Source organism: Heterodontus francisci, chromosome 4, assembly GCF_036365525.1.
Source record: "Heterodontus francisci isolate sHetFra1 chromosome 4, sHetFra1.hap1, whole genome shotgun sequence".
NCBI classification, from domain to species: domain Eukaryota; kingdom Metazoa; phylum Chordata; class Chondrichthyes; order Heterodontiformes; family Heterodontidae; genus Heterodontus; species Heterodontus francisci.
This window is the reverse complement of record NC_090374.1, coordinates 200,332,414-200,352,128: the sequence shown is the minus strand read 5'-3', so window position 1 is coordinate 200,352,128 and position 19,715 is coordinate 200,332,414.

Sequence of the window (19,715 nt, the reverse complement as noted above, 5' to 3'; positions counted from 1 at the left end):
GTGAGGTTGTCCTTACTGAAGTGCAGATGTCTCAAAAATTGTTCCTCGCTGATCTTCAGGTAGGAGGATTGCTCCCTGCACACCCTGAGTAGATATAGCTTCCTGCTAACAGCCCTTCTCCCCCACCCCCTCCCTCTTCCAACAGCTTGTCCTGCTTTGCGTGGCCTCTGTTCATTCTTCAAGTTATGCTGTATTCCAATGGAAATGCCTACTGGTGGACCCATGTCTAGGAGCTACTGGTTTGTACAGAAGCCTTGAAGTCAGCAAAACGTCCATCAGCGCCTACCACACCAGTCCTTGTTTTTTTTTATTCATTTGGGGTTTGTGGGCATCATTTATTGCCCACCCCTAATAGCCCTTGAGAAGGTGGTGCTGAGCTGCCTTCTTGAACCGCTGCAGTTCTTGGGGTGTAGGTGCACCTACAGTGCCATTAGAAAGGGAGTTCCAGGATTTTGACCCAGCGACAGTGAAGGAATGGCGATATAGTTCCAAGTCAGGATGGTGTGAGACTTGGAGGGGAACTTGCAGGTGGTGGTGTTCCCATGCATCTGCTGCCCTTGTCCTTCTTGATGGTAGAGGTCATGGGTTTGGAAGGTGTTGTCGAAGGAGCCTTGGTGAGATGCTGCAAATATCTTGTAGATGGTACACACTGCTGCCACGGTGCGTCGGTGATGGAGGGAGTGAATGGACATCTGCAACTTGAAACAAACCATAGAAAGTACCAAACACTTTCAGAATTGTATCAATAGCCAGAAGAAATCAACTAGCAACATGCCAAAGACTTGCTGGTTGATAGGTTAATTGGCCATTATAAATTGCCCCTAGTATAGGTAGGTGGTAGAGAAATATAGGGGACAGGTGGGGATGTGGTAGGAATATGGGTTTAATGTAGGATTAGTATGGATGGGTGGTTGAAGGTCGGCACAGACTCGGTGGGCCGAAGGGCCTGTTTCAGTGCTGTATCTCTAAACTAAACTAAACTAAACTAAACTAAACTAACCTAAGTTGATGTTTCCTTTAAATAAGGTTGGTGTTATATTCAGCTGTGTGATGTTATGAGAGCTGAGCTCCAAAATAGTGGTGTCTGATCAGCATTGCGCACTGATTTACATCATGATCTTCCTGCTTTGCCTATTTCCAGTGAACATTCACTGCACGCGCACATTAGCGCTTTCACCAATATGACATCTGATGCAAGTCATGCCACAAGTGTGTGCACATGCCGCAGACACCATTTGTGACCATTAAGAGCACTCATGATGCCCAAATAAATGGGCGCTAAGAAGCCCAATTTCTTGTCTAGGGTCTCCAAATCACAGTCTCTGAATCACAGGTGCCTGCAATCTTGGCAATCTGGTCCACAAATAGCAGGCAACTCTTTCTGTTTGAGATTCAGACATTACCACAGTTAGATTTCCACAATTCGAAGTTAATCATTTGGAAAATGAATGTATTAATATCTCTGAGCCTACACCAAACATTTATGCAAGATCAGCTCAGAAAATATACTGCAGAGCACCCATTCGAATACTTTGTGCTTTGGAAGGGATCCAGTGCTCACAGGGTTAAATGAATTGTGCACAACTTGCCAAATTACTCAAGCTGCTTCAAAAGGCTTAGCCAAGTATGATAAATAAGTACTGAGAGGAGACAAGTTATTATATGTACCTGCTAGCTCCCCAAGAGAATGGATGGTTATGTGTGCCAGAGTACAAGCATCTGTAATCTATTAAATATTTGGAAGTAATTTAAATCCATCATTTTTTTTTTATCAGAAAATATTGAGAAATAAAATGAGCTCAGGCTGTTAATACATATTTTAATGTGTGGGAAGGCAGAGATTATCATAACTTAGAATCCAACATGCTGGGTTAGCTTGTGCTGTAGGAAGTGCAATTATCAGCTCTGCAGAGAGGTACGTTTTCCACCAACTGTAGTTCCAATTATTTTCTTAATACGTTTCCTCAAAGAGTTTGGATATTGCTGCACTGAGAAGCCAAGGAATAACAAAGAAAGATTCACATGCCATGAACAATCACATGCTGCGATAAATCAGACACTAAAATCAATCACATGGAAGGAATGATCACTTTATAAACAATGACATGCGAGGATGACTTACCTGCTAGGGTCCATCACATGCAAGAATTAATGATATCCTAGGATTAACCACATACTATCATACAAATTAAGAGCAGGAATAGGCCACTTTTCCCCTCAAGCCTGCTCCACCATTCAACAAGATCATGGTTGAGCTGATTGTAATCACAGCTCCACATTCCCGCCTACCCCCCGATAACCTTTCACCCGCTTGCTTATCAAGAATCTATCTACCTCTGCCTTAAAAATATTCGAAAAATCTGCTTCCACCGCCTTTTGAGGAAGAGAATTCCAAAGACTCACAACCCTCTGAGAGAAAATTTTTTGCCTCATCTCTGTCTTAAATGGGCAATCCCTTATTTTTAAATAGTGACCCCTAGATCTAGATTCTCCCACAAGAGGAAACATCCTTTCCACATCCACTCTGTCAAAACCCCTCAGGATCTTATGTATTTCAATCAAGTCATCTCTTACTCTTCTGAACTCCAGCAGATACAAGCCGAGCCTGTCCAACCTTTCCTCATAAGACAGCCCGCCCATTCCAGGTATTAGTCTAGTAAACCTTCTCTGAACTGCTTCCAACATATTTATATCCTTCCTTAAATAAGGAGACCAGTACTGTACACAATACTCCAGATGTGGTCTCACCAATTCCCTGTATAACTTAAGCATAACCTCCCTACTTTTGTATTCATTGTATACACGTGAGGATTAATCACATGCTAGGATCTGTTATGACCGGGTGAGGAAGGGGTCTCAGGGTCCCCTCTGGCCCTTTTCTTGGTGTGGCCATAACAGGGTTTAACTTTTTAAAACACAGTGTTTTTAGCTTCACCCCAGTGAGTCCTTGCTCACTGCTTTCTAATTGTAATTGCAAAAAAATCAACCAGACAGATTTTCTCAGATTTAAACAAGAAAAGTGTAAGTTTATTAAACTTAACACTCTAACTCAGTTAAAATTGCTAAAAATATGCGACACAGCCACGCTAGCAAGCATATGCGATAAACACACATGCAACTAGATACGGAGGAAGAGAAAAAATTAAAGGGGGAGCATTTGGAGTAGTAAATGGAATTCAGTTACTATCTTTGGTTTGGATGTAAAGACCTTGATTGGAGTTAAATCTTGCAGTTCCCACTGGGGCCCAGTGCACACTTTCAACTTGTTTCGCTGTTACCAGAAAGTTGAAGAAGTCCTCTGTCTTCAGGCTGAGGTTGCTTCTGTGGATCCTTTGAACTTTGCTGGAGAGAGAGAGTGACAGGGAGAAAGCATGCTTTCTTCTTGAAGTTCGGTTGCATTCTACCCCAAACCTTTCTGTGAGGTACAATTCAATCAATTCCCAGGTTGGCCAGCAGGTTAGTCATGTGATCAGTTCTTTGTTTGAAACAGCATCGCTGTGAGGGTTGTTAATTCTTCAAAGCTTACTAGACACACTCAGTGGGGGGTGGTGGGGTGTAGGGGGGGAGATGTTGGTGGAGTTCTGGCTCTTACACAGACAAGGGATGCCAATGTCTTTTGATCATCACTGTTGCCCAGCCCAATCTTGCTAATTGAATCAGGGAGCACTTCCATTGTCTCTCTATTCAACTGTCTCTCAGAATGCAAATGTGCAGCCATGTTTCAGCCATTCAGCTCTGTGGTCTTTTTAAACAAGTTATGTTCAATGTCCAGTAAAAGGTCAAATAGTGTTCCATTTGACAAAATTGATAAGTTTCCATTTGGCAGGTGTGTTTTTGTCACAGGTCACATCGATGCTTGGATCAATTATATCTAGGATAATTCACAAGAAAGAATGCATGACACGCTAGGAACATTTACATGCTAGGTTTAATCACATGCTACCACCAATTGTGTGGGATAATTTTTTATCTTCTTTTGGCCCCAATGTGGGGTACTACTGAGGTGGCAAAAGTCAGATAATCCGCCGATATTCTGCCAGATTCCTACTGGTTTAATCAATTGCATGCTTGCAACAGTTGTGCTAGTTTTAATCACATGCTAGGAATAATCATATACTCGGATCAATCACATGAAGAATAATCACACTCTAAGAGCAATAACACAGAAGGATAATTCACAAGACAGAATGTATGACATTCTAGTAACACTCATGCTCAGATCAATCATATTTTAAGAGCAGTCACATATTGAGAACATAAGAAATAGGAGCTGGAGTAGACCATGAGGCCCCTCGAGTCTGCTCCGCCATTCAAGACAATCATGGCTGATCTTCTGTCTCAACTTCACTTTCCCACCCACTCCCCATATCCCGTCAGAGACCAGGGGCCAAGGTTTCAAACCCTGTTGAGTCCAGGAACAGCTGCGAGCACGATTTGAATATCGTGCTCTCGGAGGCCGGCTTTGGGTCTCGCTGCTTCTGGAATGCGATGCTATTTTCGAAGTGCCGCAGACAGGGGGGGGGAGCGGGTCAGGTTCACACATCCAATCAAGTGCCTGTTCAGCTCATTAGAGAGCTCATTAACAGGCTTGTCAGTGTCAATGAACAATCTTTAAAGGCTGGAAACGGGGAAGACACCATGAGGGGAAAATGGCAGGGATGTGAAGACGTGAACAGTGTGAAGGGCCATGAGGGCTATGGGAAGGGCTGATTAAATTAATTCAGAAACAGCAAATAAAACTTAACTGTTTTAGATGTGTCTCGGTGTGACTATTGCTGCAGCTGGAAGAGTTTAGTACCACAGTGGAGAGTGGCAGGAAACCAGAAAGGGACGTGATAATCAATTGTTTATTAATCAATATGTCTTATCCTGAAATTGTTGCAACCGCCTTCACCCACACATTCGCTCACACACACACACACACACAAGAAGAAATCGAGAAGGGAAAAAGGAAGGTGGCTTTTAGTGGGGAGGGAAAGGTTATGATAAACCTGCTGAATTCTCTTGGAAATCAAGTTCTGGATGGATGCAGGCCTGAGATGAGTGTAGATTTCTCTCTTGATTGAAGATTCTGTTGAAGAAGGTGGGCTACTTCTAGCTCTCACTGCTGTATATTGTAGATGTTGGATTCTGCAGCAGGATCATGTGCTTTCTGGCTTGACTGGAACTCAAGCTGTTAGATGCTTTGGAAGTAGCATTCACTCAGGATGTGGTGAATCTAAGAAATTCTCTGCCCCAGAGGGCTGTGAAGGCTCAGTCATTGAGTATGTTCAAGACGGAGATTTTTAGATTTCTACATATTAAAAACATCAAGGGATATGGGGATAGTGCAAGAAAATGGTGTTAAAATGAAAGATCAGCATGATCTCATTGAATGGCGGTGTGGGTTCAAAGGACTGAACGATATACTCCTGCTCCTATTTCTTGTCTTATGTTCTTCTGTTGCTTCTCTCCTGGGTGGATTTCTCTCTCTCTGGCTCTCTTTTTTTATAAGATAAAGCTATTAACTCTCACCTCCTGTCAGGAGAAGCTCTGGTTTCTTCCCTGTGGTGATCGCACAATGGCCCAGGACATGGCTACTTGACACCTCCTTTGGAGAGGACATATCAACAACACACATGTCTGAGTGCTGACAAGAAATTTGTATTGTGAGGCATTTGAAAATGAAGACAAATGTGACCATTAGCACCCCAGTGACCCAAGAGGTAAAATCAGTATCGCAGTACATTCCTCTCCCTGACACTCCTACGGGCCAGAGGATGAGGTGAAGGCAGCCTGCTCCACCCACGCCCCCCCCCCCCCCCCCCACCATACCTCCGGCTGAGATGCTCTTGCCTTCCATTCTCATCTTGCAGGTGCCCATGGGGGCTCCTCCATAGGCTGCCACACCTGCATCATGGCAGGGGCTGCCTCTGTCACAGGGCCCTGGAACTCAGATGGCTCCCAATTCAGAGGAGGCGCAGGGCCGAAGGGTGATGCCAGAGTCCCCTGAGGAATTGCCCCATCCTCTCCCGCCAGATCCGTCTCAGCCCTTTCCTGATGTTCCTGGATGCTGGAAGTGGCCACCAGCTGGGTCACAGCTGGCATCCACTCTAACCACCTGTGTGCCATCAGCGGCACTGAGCAGTCAATGCTACAGAGAGTTTCACTCCTTCTGTGTATGTCAGTGCACTGCTCCTGCCTCCACTCAGAGTGGTGCTGTATTGGCTCTCCAAAAGTTTGCTCAATCTGTCTATGGAGGAGCTAATGCGATCAAATCCCTGGGTCCTGACAATGCACAAGCTTCGCATGAAGTCCTCCATTGCCTGCCCATGGCTCCGGAAAGTGTCAGGGAACTCCAATAAAACCTATCTGCCTCTGGATCTCGAAGAAGGCCCTCCTTGTTTGTGTGACACTCAGGGCCCAGCATCTTTGCCCAGGGAAGCATCGCTATGTCTGTCCTCTGTCCTCCGAGGGAGACTGTGCACAGCTAACTCTGCCTCAACCTCTTGCTCACGCATGATGTGAGGTTCACCAGTGCTCCGCTTTCTATGCTGATCTGTGACGCATGCAAGGTGAGTGTTTCTGCGCTGGTGGAACGTGCTGAGGTGTGATGTGACAGTGCACATTCCACGGAATCCTCCCCATCTGTTGATGTCAATGCTGAAATAGAAATATAGAAAAAATAGGAGCAGGAGTAGGCCATTCAGCCCTTCGAGCCTGCACCGTCATTCAATACAATTATGGCTGATCATCCAAACTCAGTGCCCTGTTCTCACTTTCTCCCCTTATCCCTTGATCCCTTTATCCCTAAGAACTATATCTAACTCTTCCTTGAATATATTTAATGATTTGACATCAACTGCATTCCATGGCAGAGAATTCCACAGGTTCACCACTCTCTGGGAGAAGAAATCTCTCCTCATCTCAGTCCTAAATGGCTTACCCCTTATTCTTAGGCTGTGACCCCTGGTTCTGGAATCCCCTGCCATTGGGAACATCCTTCCTGCATCTAGTCTGTCCAGTCCTGTTAGAATTTCGTAGGTTTCTATGAGATCCCTTCTCATTCTTCTGAACTCCAGCGAATACAAGCCTAATCGACCCAATCTCTCTTCATAAGTCAGTCCTGCCATCCCAGAAATCAGTCTGGTGAACCTTTGCTGCACTCCCTCCATAGCAAGAACATCCTTCCTCAGACAAGGAGACCAGAACAGCTCACAATACTCCAGATTTAGTCTCACCAAGGCTCTGTATAATTGCAGCAATCCTTGTTCCTGTACTTGAATCCTCTTGCTATGAAGGCCAACATACCATTTGCCTTTTTTAACTGCCTGCTGCACCTACATGCTTACTTTCGGTGACTGGTGCACAAGGACACCCAGGTCTCGTTGCACCTCCCAATCTAGTTCAGATAATAATCTGCCTTTCTGTTTTTACCACCGAAGTGGGTAACCTCACATTTATCCACATTATACTGCATCTGCCATGTATTTGCCCACTCACTCAACCTGTCCCAATCATACTGGAGCTTCTCTGCATCCTCCTCAAAGTTCACACTCCCACCCAGCTTTGTGTCGTCTGCAAACTTGGATATATTACATTTAATTCCCTCATCTATATCATTAATATATATTGTGAACAGCTGGGGTCCTAGCACTGATCCCTGCGGTACCCCACTAGTCACTGCCTGCCACTCGGAAAAGGATCCGTTTATTCCTACTCTTTGTTTCCTGTCTGCCAACCAGTTCTCTATCCATGTCAGTACATGACCCCGAATCCCATGTGCTTGAATTTTGCACGCTAATCTCTTATGTGGAACCTTATTGAAAGCCTTCTACAAATCCAAATACACTACATTCACGGGTTCTCCCTTATCTATTCTACTGGTTACATCTTCAAAAAATTCCAGTAGATTTGTCAAGCATGATTTCCTTTTCGTAAATCCATGTTGACTTTGTCCAATCCTGTCATTGTTTTCCAAGTGCTCTGCTATTACATCTTTTATATTGGGCTCTAGCATTTCCCCCCTACTGATGTCAGGCTAACTGGTCTATAATTCCTGTTTTCTGTCTAGCTCCTTTTTTAAATAGTGGGGTTACATTAGTTACCCTCCAATCCGTTGGAACTGTTCCAGAGTCTATAGAATGTTGAAAAATGACAAGCAATGCATCTACTATTTTTATGGTCACTTCCTTAAGTACTCTGGGATGTAGATGATCAGGCCCGGGAGATTTATTGGCCTTCAATCCCATCAATTTCCCTCACACCATTTCCCTACTAATACTGATTTCATACAGTTCCTCCTTCTCACTAGACCCTATGTTCCCCAACATTTCTGGGAGGTAATTTGTGTCCTCCTTTGTGAAGACAGAACTAAAGTATGTATTTCATTGGTCTTCCATTTCTTTGTTCCCCATTATAAATTCCCCTGTTTCTGACTGTAAGACCCACATTTGTCTTCACTAATCTTTTTCGCTTCACATATCTATAGGTGCTTTTACAGTCAGTTTTTATATTCTCTGCAAGCCTACTCTCATACTTTATTTTCCCCTTCTTAATCAATCGCTTTGTCCTCCTTTGCTGAATTCTAAACTGCTCCCAATCCTCAGGTTTGCTGCTTGTTCTTGACTTGGAACACTCTCCACCACTGGCCCTGTGGGAGTCAGAAAACAATAGTCAGGGTAACAGTTCTAGTCAACAAGTGATCCAGCACCTCCAGCCCTTATATGACAGCGGTCTCAGATTCATAGCACATATTGGGCAGGAGCAGGAGTGGCGCAGTGGTTAGCACTGCAGCCTCACAGCTCCAGGGACCCGGGTTCGATTCTGGGTACTGCCTGTGTGGAGTTTGCAAGTTCTCCCTGTGTCTGCGTGGGTTTTCTCCGGGTGCTCCGGTTTCCTCCCCCAAGCCAAAAGACTTGCAGGTTGATAGGTAAATTGGCCATTATAAATTGTCACTAGTATAGGTAGGTGGTAGGGGAATATAGGGACAGGTGGGGATGTTTGGTAGGAATATGGGATTAGTGTAGGATTAGTATAAATGGGTGGTTGATGGTCGGCACAGACTCGGTGGGCCGAAGGGCCTGTTTCAGTGCTGTATCTCTAATCTCTAACTAAATAGCTAAGTATTAGGTGGGGTCAGAGTGAGAGTGTGAGACAGTACTAAAGAAGGGAGTAGTTCTGTATGAATCACCGAATCACAGAATCGTTACAGTGCTGAAGGAGGCCATTCGGCCCATCATGTCCGCACTGGCTCTCCCAAAGAGCAATTAACTCAGTTCCATTTCACTGCCTTCTCCCCATAATCTTGCGCATTCTTTCTTTTTATATAACTGTCGAATTCTGTTTTGAATGCTTCAATTGAACCTGCCTCCACCACACACTCAGGCAACACATTCCAGAACTTAACCACTTGCTGCATGAAAAAGTTTTTCCTCATGTCACTTTTGCTTCTCTTACCAAATACTTTAAATCTGTGCCCTCTCGTTCTCAATCCTTTCACAAGTGGGTGGCACGGTGGTGCAGTGGTTAGCGCTGCAGCCTCACAGCTCCAGCAACCTGGGTTCGGTCTGGGTACCACCTGTGCGGAGTTTGCAAGTTCTCCCTGTGACCGTGTGGGTTTCTGCTGGGTGCTCCAATTTCCTCCCACAGCCAAAGACTTGCAGGTTGTTAGGTAAATTGGTCATTGTAGATTGCCCCTAATGTAGGTAGGTGGTAGGAGAATGGTGGGGATGTGGTAGGGAGTATTCACCCAAGAGAATGAGGATGTAGATATGGAACTCAGAGAGAGACTGGGAGATTCTTGAGCAAATTGTCATAGGGAGTGACAAGGTATTGGAGGTTTTGGCAGGCTTAAAGGTAGACAAATCTCCAGGTCCAGACAATTTGTATCCCAGGATGCTGTGGGAGGCGAGGGTGAAGATTGCTGGGGCTCTGACCCAAATTTTTATATCCTCTTTGGCCATGGGGGAGGTGCCAGAGGACTGGAGAACAGCTAATGTGGTCCCACTATTTAAGAAAGGTTGTAGAGATAAGCCAGGGAACTACAGACCAGTGAGTCTCACGTCAGTGATAGGGAAACTATTGGAGAAAATTCTGAAGGAGAGAATCTATCTCCACTTGGAGAGGCAAAGTTTGATTAGGAATAGTCAGCATGGCTTTGTCAGAGGGAGGGCATGCCTAACAAATTTGATTGAATTTTTGAGCATGTGACCAGGTGTGTAGATGAGGGTAGTGCAGTTGATGTAGTTTACATGGATTTTAGCAAAGCCTTTGACAAGGTCCCACATGGGAGACTTATCAAGAAAGCAAATGCACATTGGATACAGGGTAACTTGATAAGGTGGATTCAAAATTGGCGTAGCTGTGGGAGACAGAGAGTGATGACAGACGGCTGTTTTAGTGACTGGAAGCCAGTGTCCAGTGGCATACCAAAGGGATCTGTGCTGGGTCCCCTATTGTTTGTCATTTATATAAACGACATAGATGACAATGTGGGGGGTAGGATCAGTAAGTTCGCGGATGACATAAAGATTGGCCGAGTGGTTAACAGTGAGGTTGAGTGTCTTGGGTTACAGGAAGATATAGACGGGATGGTCAAATGGGCAGAAAGGTGCAGATGGAATTTAACCCTGAAAAGTGTGAGGTGATACACTTTGGAAGGAGTAATGTGACACGGAAGTATTCAATGAATGGCCTGACACTGGGAAGTTCCCAGGAACAAAGGGACCTTGGCGTATTTGTCCATAGCTCTCTGAAGAAAGAAGGGCAGGTTAACAGGGTGGTGAAAAAGGCATATGGGACACTTGCCTTTATCAATCGAGGCATAGATTACAAAAGCAGGGAGGTCATGATAGAGTTGTATAGAACTTCGGTAAGGCCACAGCTGGAGTACTGTGTGCAATTCTGGTCACCACATTTTAGGGAGGATGTGATTGCACTGGAGGGGGTACAGAGGCGATTCACCAGGATGTTGCCTGGGATGGAATATTTAAGCTATGAAGAGAGGTTGGATAGGCTTGGGTTGTTTTCGCTGGAGCAGAGAAGACTGAGGGGTGACCTGATCGAGGTGTACAAGATTATGAGGGGCATGGACAGGGTGGCTAGGGAGCAGCTGTTCCCCTTAGTTGAAGGGTCAGTTACGAGGGGACACAAGTAAAACGTGAGGGGCAGGAGGTTTAAGGGGGATTTGAGGAAGAACGTTTTTACCCAGAGGGTGGTGACTTTCTGGAATGCACTGCCTGGGAGGGTGGTAGAGGCAGGTTGCTTCACATCCTTTAAAAAGTACCTGGATGAACACTTGGCACGTCATACCATTCAAGGCTATGGGCCAAGTGCTGGCAAATGGGATTAGGTAGATAGGTCAGGTGTCTTTAATGCATTGGTGCGGACTCGATGGGCCAAAGGGCCTCTTCTGCACTGTATTATTCTGTGATTCTGTGAATATGGGATTAATGTAGGATTTGTATAAATGGGTGGTTGTTGGTTGGCACAGACTTGGTGGGTTGAAGTGCCTGTTTCAGTGCTGTATCTCTCGATGAAGTGGGAACAGTTTCTCACTATCTGTCCAGCCCCTTCATGATTTTGAACACCTCTATCAAGTTACCTCTCGGCTTTCTCTTTTCCAAAGAAAACAGTCCTTACTAGTTTAGTTTAGTTTAGAGATACAGCACTGAAACAGGCCCTTCGGCCCACCGAGTCTGTGCCGACCATCAACCACCCATTTTATACTAATCCTACACCAATCCCATATTCCTATCACATCCCCACCTGTCCCTATATTTCCCTACCACCTACCTATACTAGGGGCAATTTATAATGGCCAATTAACCTATCAGCCTGCAAGTCTTTGGCATGTGGGAGGAAACCAGAGCACCCGGAGGAAACCCACGCAGACACTTGCAAACTCCACACAGGCAGTACCCAGAATTGAACCCGGGTCGCTGGAGCTGTGAGGTTGCGGTGCTAACCACTGCGCCACTGTGCCGCCCCTAAACTTCTCCAATCTATCTTCATAACTGAAATTCCTCATCCCTGAACCATTCTCGTGAATCTCATTTGTACTCTCTCCAACGCCCTCACGTCTTTCCTAAGGTGCGGCACCCAGAACTGGACGCAATACTCCAGCTGAGGCCGAACTCGTGTGTTATCCATGCTCAGCATAATTTCCTTGTTCTTATACTCTGTGCCCCTATTAATAAAGCCCAGGATACTGTATGCTTTATTAACTGCTCTCTCAACCTGTACTGCCACCTTCAATTACTTATGCACCTAGGTCTCTCCGCTTCTGCACCCCCTTTAGAATTGTACCCTTTATACTATATTGTCTCTCCATGTTCTTCCGACCAAAATGAATCGCTTCACATTTCTCCGCATTGAACTTCATCTGCCACCTGACTGCCCATTCCACCAACTTATTTAAGTCCTTTTGAAGTTCTACACTATAATCCTCACAGTTCACAATACTTCCAAGTTTCGTATCATCTGCAAACTTTGAAATTGTGCCCTATACACCAAGGTCTAGGTCATTAATATTTATCCGGAAAAGCGAGGGTCCCAACACTGATCTCTGGGGAAATCCATTACAAACCTTCCTCCAGCCCAAGAAACATCCATTAACCACTACTCTTTGTTTCTTGTCACTCAGCCAATTTCGTATGCATGTTACTACCGTCCCTTTTATTCCATGAATACGGGTTTGCTCACAAGTCTGTTGTGTGACACTGTATCAAATGTCTTTTGAAAGTCCATGGACACCACATCAACAACATCACCCTCATCAACCCTCTCTGTTACCTCCTCAAAAAACTCCAGCAATTTAATTAAACATGATTTTCCCTTAAGAAATCCCTGCTGGCTTTCCTTAATTAACTCGCATTTGTCCATGTGACTATTGATTTTGTCCCAAATTATGTTTTTCAGAGGTTTTCCCACCACTGAAGTTAAACTACTGGCCTGTAGTTGCTGGGCTTATCTTTACATCCTTTTCTGAACAAGGGTGTAACATTTGCAATTCTCCAGTCCTCTGACACCACCAGTGAGTCTAAGGAAGACTGAAAGATTATGGCTAGTGCCTCTGCGATTTCCACCCTCACTTCCCTTGGATGCATCTCATCTGGTCCTGGCATTTTATCCACTTTAAGTACAGACAGCCTATCTTATACTTCCTCTTTATCAATTTTAAACCCTTCTAGTGTCTGACTTACCTCCTCTTTCAACATAGCCTGGGCTGCATCTTCTTCCTTGGTAAAGACAGATGCAAAGTATTCATTTAATACATCAGCTATGCCCTCTGCCTCCATGTGTAAATCCGCTTTCTGCTCCCTAATCGGCCCCACTCCTCCTTTCACCACCCTTTTACTATTTATATGCCTATAGAAAACTTTGGGATTTCCCTTAATGCTAGCTGCCAGTCTCTTTTTATGCTCTCTCTTTGCTTCTCTTATTCACTCTTTCACTTCCCCTCTGGACCTTCTATATTCACCCTGGTTCTCACAATATTATTTTCTGCTGGCAGCTGTCATAAGCACACTTTTTCTTCTTTATCTTAATCTCTACCTCTTTTGTCATTCAGGGAGCTCTGAATTTGTTTGCTCTACTTTTCCCCTTCGAGGGAACATACCTTGACTGTGTTCGAACTGTCTCTTCTTTGAAGGTAGCCCATTGTTCATCCATTGGTTTTCCTGCCAGCTTTTAGTTTAGTTTAGTTTAGAGATACAGCACTGAAACAGGCCCTTCGGCCCACCGAGTCTGTGCCGACCATCAACCACCCATTTACACTACACTAATTCCATATTCCTACCACATCCCCACCTGTCCCTATATTTCCCTACCACCTACCTATACTAGGGGCAATTGCTAATGGCCAATTTACCTATCAATCTGCAAGTCTTTGGCATGTGGTAGGAAACCGGAGCACCCGGAGGAAACCCACGCAGATACAGGGAGAACTTGCAAACTCCACACAGGCAGTACCCGGAATTGAACCCGGGTCACTGGAGCTGTGAGGCTGCGGTGCTAACCACTGCACCACTGTGCAATTTATTGACTCCAATTTATTCGCCCCAGCTCCATTCTTATCCCGTTGAAGTTGGCTTTCGCCCAGTTAATTATCCTCACCCTGGATTGCTCTTTGTCCTTTTCCATAGTCAGCCTAAACCTTATGATACAATGATCACTTTCCCCAAATGCTCTCCTACTGATACTTGATCCACTTGGCCCACTTTGTTTCCAAGAAACAGGTCTAGCAGTGCCTCCTTTCCCATTGGACTAGCAACATACTTTTGTAGAAAAAGTTCCTGAACACACTCTAGGAACTCTTTCCCTTCACTGCCCTTTACACTACTATTATCCCAGTCTATGTTTGGATAATTAAAGTCCCCCATTAAAACTACCCTATAAGTTTTGCACCTCTCTGTAATTTCCTTGCAAATTTGTTCCTTCATGTCTTTCCCACTAGCAATGTAACCACACCTTTATTGTTCCTAAGCTCCAGCCAAATTGATTCTGTCCTCGACCCCTCTGGGACATCCTTTATCTCCAGCACCTTAATCAATACTGCCACCCCTCCCCCTTTTTTCCCTTTCCTATCTTTCCTGAACACCTTCTATCCAGGAATAGTTAACACCCAGTCCTGCCCTTCTTTGAGCCAGGTCTCTATTATAGTCACAAGATCATATTTCCACATGGCAATCTGCACCTGTACCTCACCAGTCTTATTAACCACAGTCTGTGCATTCACATACATGCACATTAACCCTGATTCAGATTTTATTACTTTCTCCCTTACTCTGACCCCACCTAATAACATACTATTCCCTACTCTCATGCTATCTATCTTCCTCAGTATTCTGTGCTCCTTGGTATTCCTCTCTAATACTTGCTCCTGGTTCCCACATCCTTGACAAGTTAGCAGTTTTTCTTCCCTCCAATCTGAGCTCCCTCTCAGGTTCTCATCCCCCTGACAATTTAGTTTAAACCCTCCTCAACAGCACTAGCAAATCTCCCTGCAAGGATATTCATCCCAGACCTGCTAAGATGCAACCCGTCCATCCTGTACAGGTCCCACCTGCCCCAGAGCAGGTCCCAATGTATCAGAAATCTGATGCTCTCCCTTCTACATCAGTTCTCCAGCCATGTATTCAAGTCTCCTATTCCTGTGCTCACTTGCACGTGGGACTAGGAGTAGTCCTGAGATTACTGATTTTGAGGTCCTGCTTTTTAATCTCCTTCCTAGCTCCCTAAAATTTGCTTTCAGCCCTCATCCCCCTTCTTACCTATGTCATTGGTACCAATGTGAACCATGACCTCTAGCTGTTTACCCTCCTCTAGAAGAATGTCCTGCAGCCTCTCCGTGACATCCTTGACCCTGACACCAGGGAGGCAACACACCATCCTGGAGTCACGTTTAGTGCCGCAGAAATGCCTGTCAGATCCCCTGACTACCGAATCCCCTATTACTACTGCTCTTCCACTCTTTTTCCTCACCTTCTGTGCAGCTGAGCCACCTGTGGTGCCACAAACCTGGCTCTGACTGCACTCCTCTGAGGAACCATCACACTCACCAGTATCCAAAATGGAAAATCGATTAGCGAATGAGATCTTATCAGGGGACTCTCTTAGACTGCTTGGCAGTCACCCATTCCCTATCTGCCTGCATGCTTCAAACCTGCGGTGTGACCACCTCCCTAAACGTGCTATCCATGTAGTCCTCCGCCTCACGGATGCACAACAGTGACTTCAGCCGCTGCTCGAGTTCCGAAGCCAGGAGATCAAGATTGTGCAGCCGGTGACACTTCCTGCAGATGTGCTTGACTAGGACACATGGTGCGTCCATGACTTCCCACATGCCACAGGCTGTACATTCCACTCGACAGGGCAGAGCTGCCCTGCCAAACCTTAACCTTACAGTCTATTTATGATAAGTAGAGTAGTTTACCATGAGATGGGAGTGGACTGAGAGGACTATGAGGAATGCAAAGACAGGATGACAAATCCATGTGTGTAAATGCACAAAGTGTAGTGAATAAGGTTGATGAGCTACAAGCACAAATTGCAGCATGGGAATATGAAGTAATGGCACTACGGAAACTTGACTGAAAAATGGCGAGAACTGGATGCTTAACGTAGGAGGATATAAAGTTTTCAGAAAAGATAGAGAAGGAAGAAAGGGGAGGTGGGGTAGCAGTCCTAATTAGGGAAGACTTTGCAGTGCTGGAAAGGGAGGATGTCCTTGAAGGGGCAAGGATAGATTCCATTTGGTTAGAGCTGAGGAGCAAATAGGGTATGATCACACTACTGGAGGTATTCTATAGGCCTCCAAATAGCGAGAAATAGAGGAGCAAATCAGGGAAATCACAGAGATGTGCAAGAACTATAGAGTGGTAATATTGGGGGACTTTAATTACCCAAATATCGATTTGGATAATTTGAGAGTAAAGAGCAAGGAGGGAGAGGAATTCCTCAAATGTGTTCAGGAGAACTTCCTTGATCAGTATGTTCTCATCCCAACTAGAAATGAGGCATTGCTAGATCTGGTGCTGAGGAATGAGGTGGGCCAAGTGGGCCAAGTGTCTGTGGGGGAGCACTTGGGTAAAAGTGATCATTTTATCATAAGGTTTAGATTAATAATGGAGAAGACCAAGGACCAAAATAAGGTAGAATGTCTAGATTGGCAGAGGGCTAATTTCAACACAATGAGAAGAGATCTAGCTAGGGTAGAATGGAACAAAAGACTGGCAAGAGAGCTGTATCAGAACAATGGGTTATCTTTAAGGAAGAGATGTTTCAGGTACAGGCTATGAACATTCCAACAAGGGTGAAAGATAGTGGAACAAAGCTCCTTAGTTGACAAGATGATGATCAAACAAAAAGAGGGTGTATGATGCATGTCAGGTGAACTCATCAAGTGAGAACCAGGCCATTGACAATAGGTTGAGAGGGGAAGTGAAGAGACTGGCAAAGAGAGAACATGAAAATAGAATGGCAGTCAACGTGAAAGGAACCCAAAAATCTTCGACCGGCATGTAAAGAATAAGCGAGTAGCAGGAGGAGGAGTGGGGTGATACGGCCACGTGTTGTGACGTGGATGGTTCCCACTGTTCAAATCCCCACCTGACTGCAGCAAGTGTATTTGTATTAAAGTTTAGCTCCTTGGTGTTTTATGTCTCAAATAAACAGACAGCCACAAGTTTTCTTGTAGGTTTTAAAAACAGAAACTCAATTCTTTATTGATCAATACACCTTTATCCCGCAATTGTCGCAACTGCATCCACTCATGCATTCCCTCGAACACACACACAAGAAGAAACAGATAGCGAAGGGAAAGAGGGAGGTGGTTTATAGTGGGGTGGAAAGATTATGATTGAATTCTCTTGCGAATCAAGTTCTAGATGGAGGAAGGGCTGAGATAATTGTAGATTCCTCCCATGAGTGAATGTTCTGTTGAAGATGGTGGGTGACTTCCAGCTCTCACTGCTGTCATGCTAGGCACCCAACTGCCAAGAATGAGGGACATTAATTTTGTCATGAATATTGATTTTAAACTGTTACTGGAATGAAGAAAGGACTTGTTAAACAGATCAGTCGTGGCTGTAAAAGATATTTGCATATTAACAGACAATGTTTGGAAGGACAAAGCGGCCATTCCCTGACAGATGCAACCCACAATGGACTCTTGATCACCAGACATTGAAGGTGGGGGAGCTCGCATTCAAGGTTAACTGCTAAGATGGCCAAATACACAAATGGACATGGTCAAACTAGCTAGTCACATGACTAACCTGCTGAGCAACCTGAGTTTTTTGAATTTGTACAATTAGTTTATGCTAAAAGCAGAATGCTCCTGGACTGAGAAGATCTCTCCTGACTGGCTCACCACAGCCTCTCCTGTCTGTCTGCTCCCTTCTCTTTCTCACAAGTCTCTGAATCCACTGCATACACATGAACCCCAAGAGAGAAAAGTCTCCTACAGTGAACAAGGTTTAAGAAGAATACTGGGCCCCAATGAAAAGCAAGATCTACCTACAATCAAGGACTCTACAATGAGCTCGAAGAACCATAACACAAAAAAAACACCTCAGATATTGCCTCAAACTTTTCCACTTTATTTCTTCTGGTTTTTTTCTGTCTCTATCTGCATGTGTGTATTGCATGTGTCTGCTAGCGTGGGCGCGTCATGTATCCGTAGGGGTTAACCGAATTAAAGTTTAAGTTCAAGTTTAATAAAACTTCCCTTTTCTTTAAACCTGAGAAAACCTGTTTGTGCTGGTTTCTTTGCCTTATAATTGGAAAGCAGTGAAAAAGGACTCACCAAGGGGGAGCTAAAAACACAGTGTGTTTAAAATTAAACCCTGTTACAGTAAGACCAGGTGAAGGCTGAAAGGGAACCCTGGACACCTTTATCACCTGGCCGTAACACTGCTGCATACTGTAGATGCTGGATTTTTTCAAAGGGCACTGTGCTTCCTGGCTTGGCCGAAACTCAAGCTGTTACAAGTAGTTTCACCTTCTGGGTCAGTGTCTCTCTCTCTCTCTCTCTCTCTGGCTGTCTTTTTTAAAGGTAGACCTGTGTCACCTCTCACCTCCTGGTAGGAGACATGCTCATCTCTTCCCCATGGTGATTACAGAATGGCTCAGGACGTGGCTACTTCACATCTCCTTTGTTTCAGAAGAAGACATTCAACTCTGGAATATTTTTAGGATAGGTGTAAGATGGGTATCATTAATGAATTTTGGCTTTGAAGATTTGTCTTTTGCCTTTGTCAGGCTGTTTGAACACACGAAAGGCTAATCCCCTTTATTTTCTTCGGTGGCCATTTTGGATCATTGTTCACTGTTTAAAATAAAGGTTCATTTTTTGAAAGACAAAGTCTGTTTTTCATAACTCTTCATAGTCCATGATTGTTGTATTATCATACTTCTGGTGTACATGACAGGAACCTATTAGGGACAGAGAGATTAATATATGCTGAGAGGTGCAGGGCAAGGATAATATACTTAATGAGTACTTTGTATCAGTGTTCAGTAAGGAAATGGAGGCTGACAAAATATCAGTAGAAGCAGGGAGAGTGAGGGTAATAGAACATTACAGCGCAGTACAGGCCCTTCGGCCCTCGATGTTGCGCCGACCTGTGAAACCATCTGACCTACACTATTCCATTTTCATCCATATGTCTATCCAATGACCACTTAAATGCCCTTAAAGTTGGCGAGTCTACTACTGTTTCACGCAGGGCGTTCCACGCCGCTACTACTCTCTGAGTAAAGAAACTACCTCTAACATCTGTCCTATATCTATCACCCCTCAACTTAAAGCTATGTCCCCTCGTGTTTGCCATCACCATCCGAGGAAAAAGACTCTCACTATCCATCCTATCTAACCCTCTGATTATCTTATATGTCTCTATTAAGTCACCTCTCCTCCTCCTTCTCTCCAATGAAAGCAACCTCAAGTCCCTCAGCCTTTCCTCGTAAGACCTTCCCTCCATACCAGGCAACATCCTAGTAAATCTCCTCTGCACCCTTTCCAAAGCTTCCACATCCTTCCTATAATGCGGTGACCAGAACTGCACGCAATACTCCAGGTGCGGCAGCACCAGAGTTTTGTACAGCTGCAGCATGACCTCGTGGCTCCGAAACTCGATCCCCCTACTAATAAAAGCTAACACACCATATGCCTTCTTAACAGCCCTATTAACCTGGGTGGCAACTTTCAGGGATTTATGCACCTGGACACC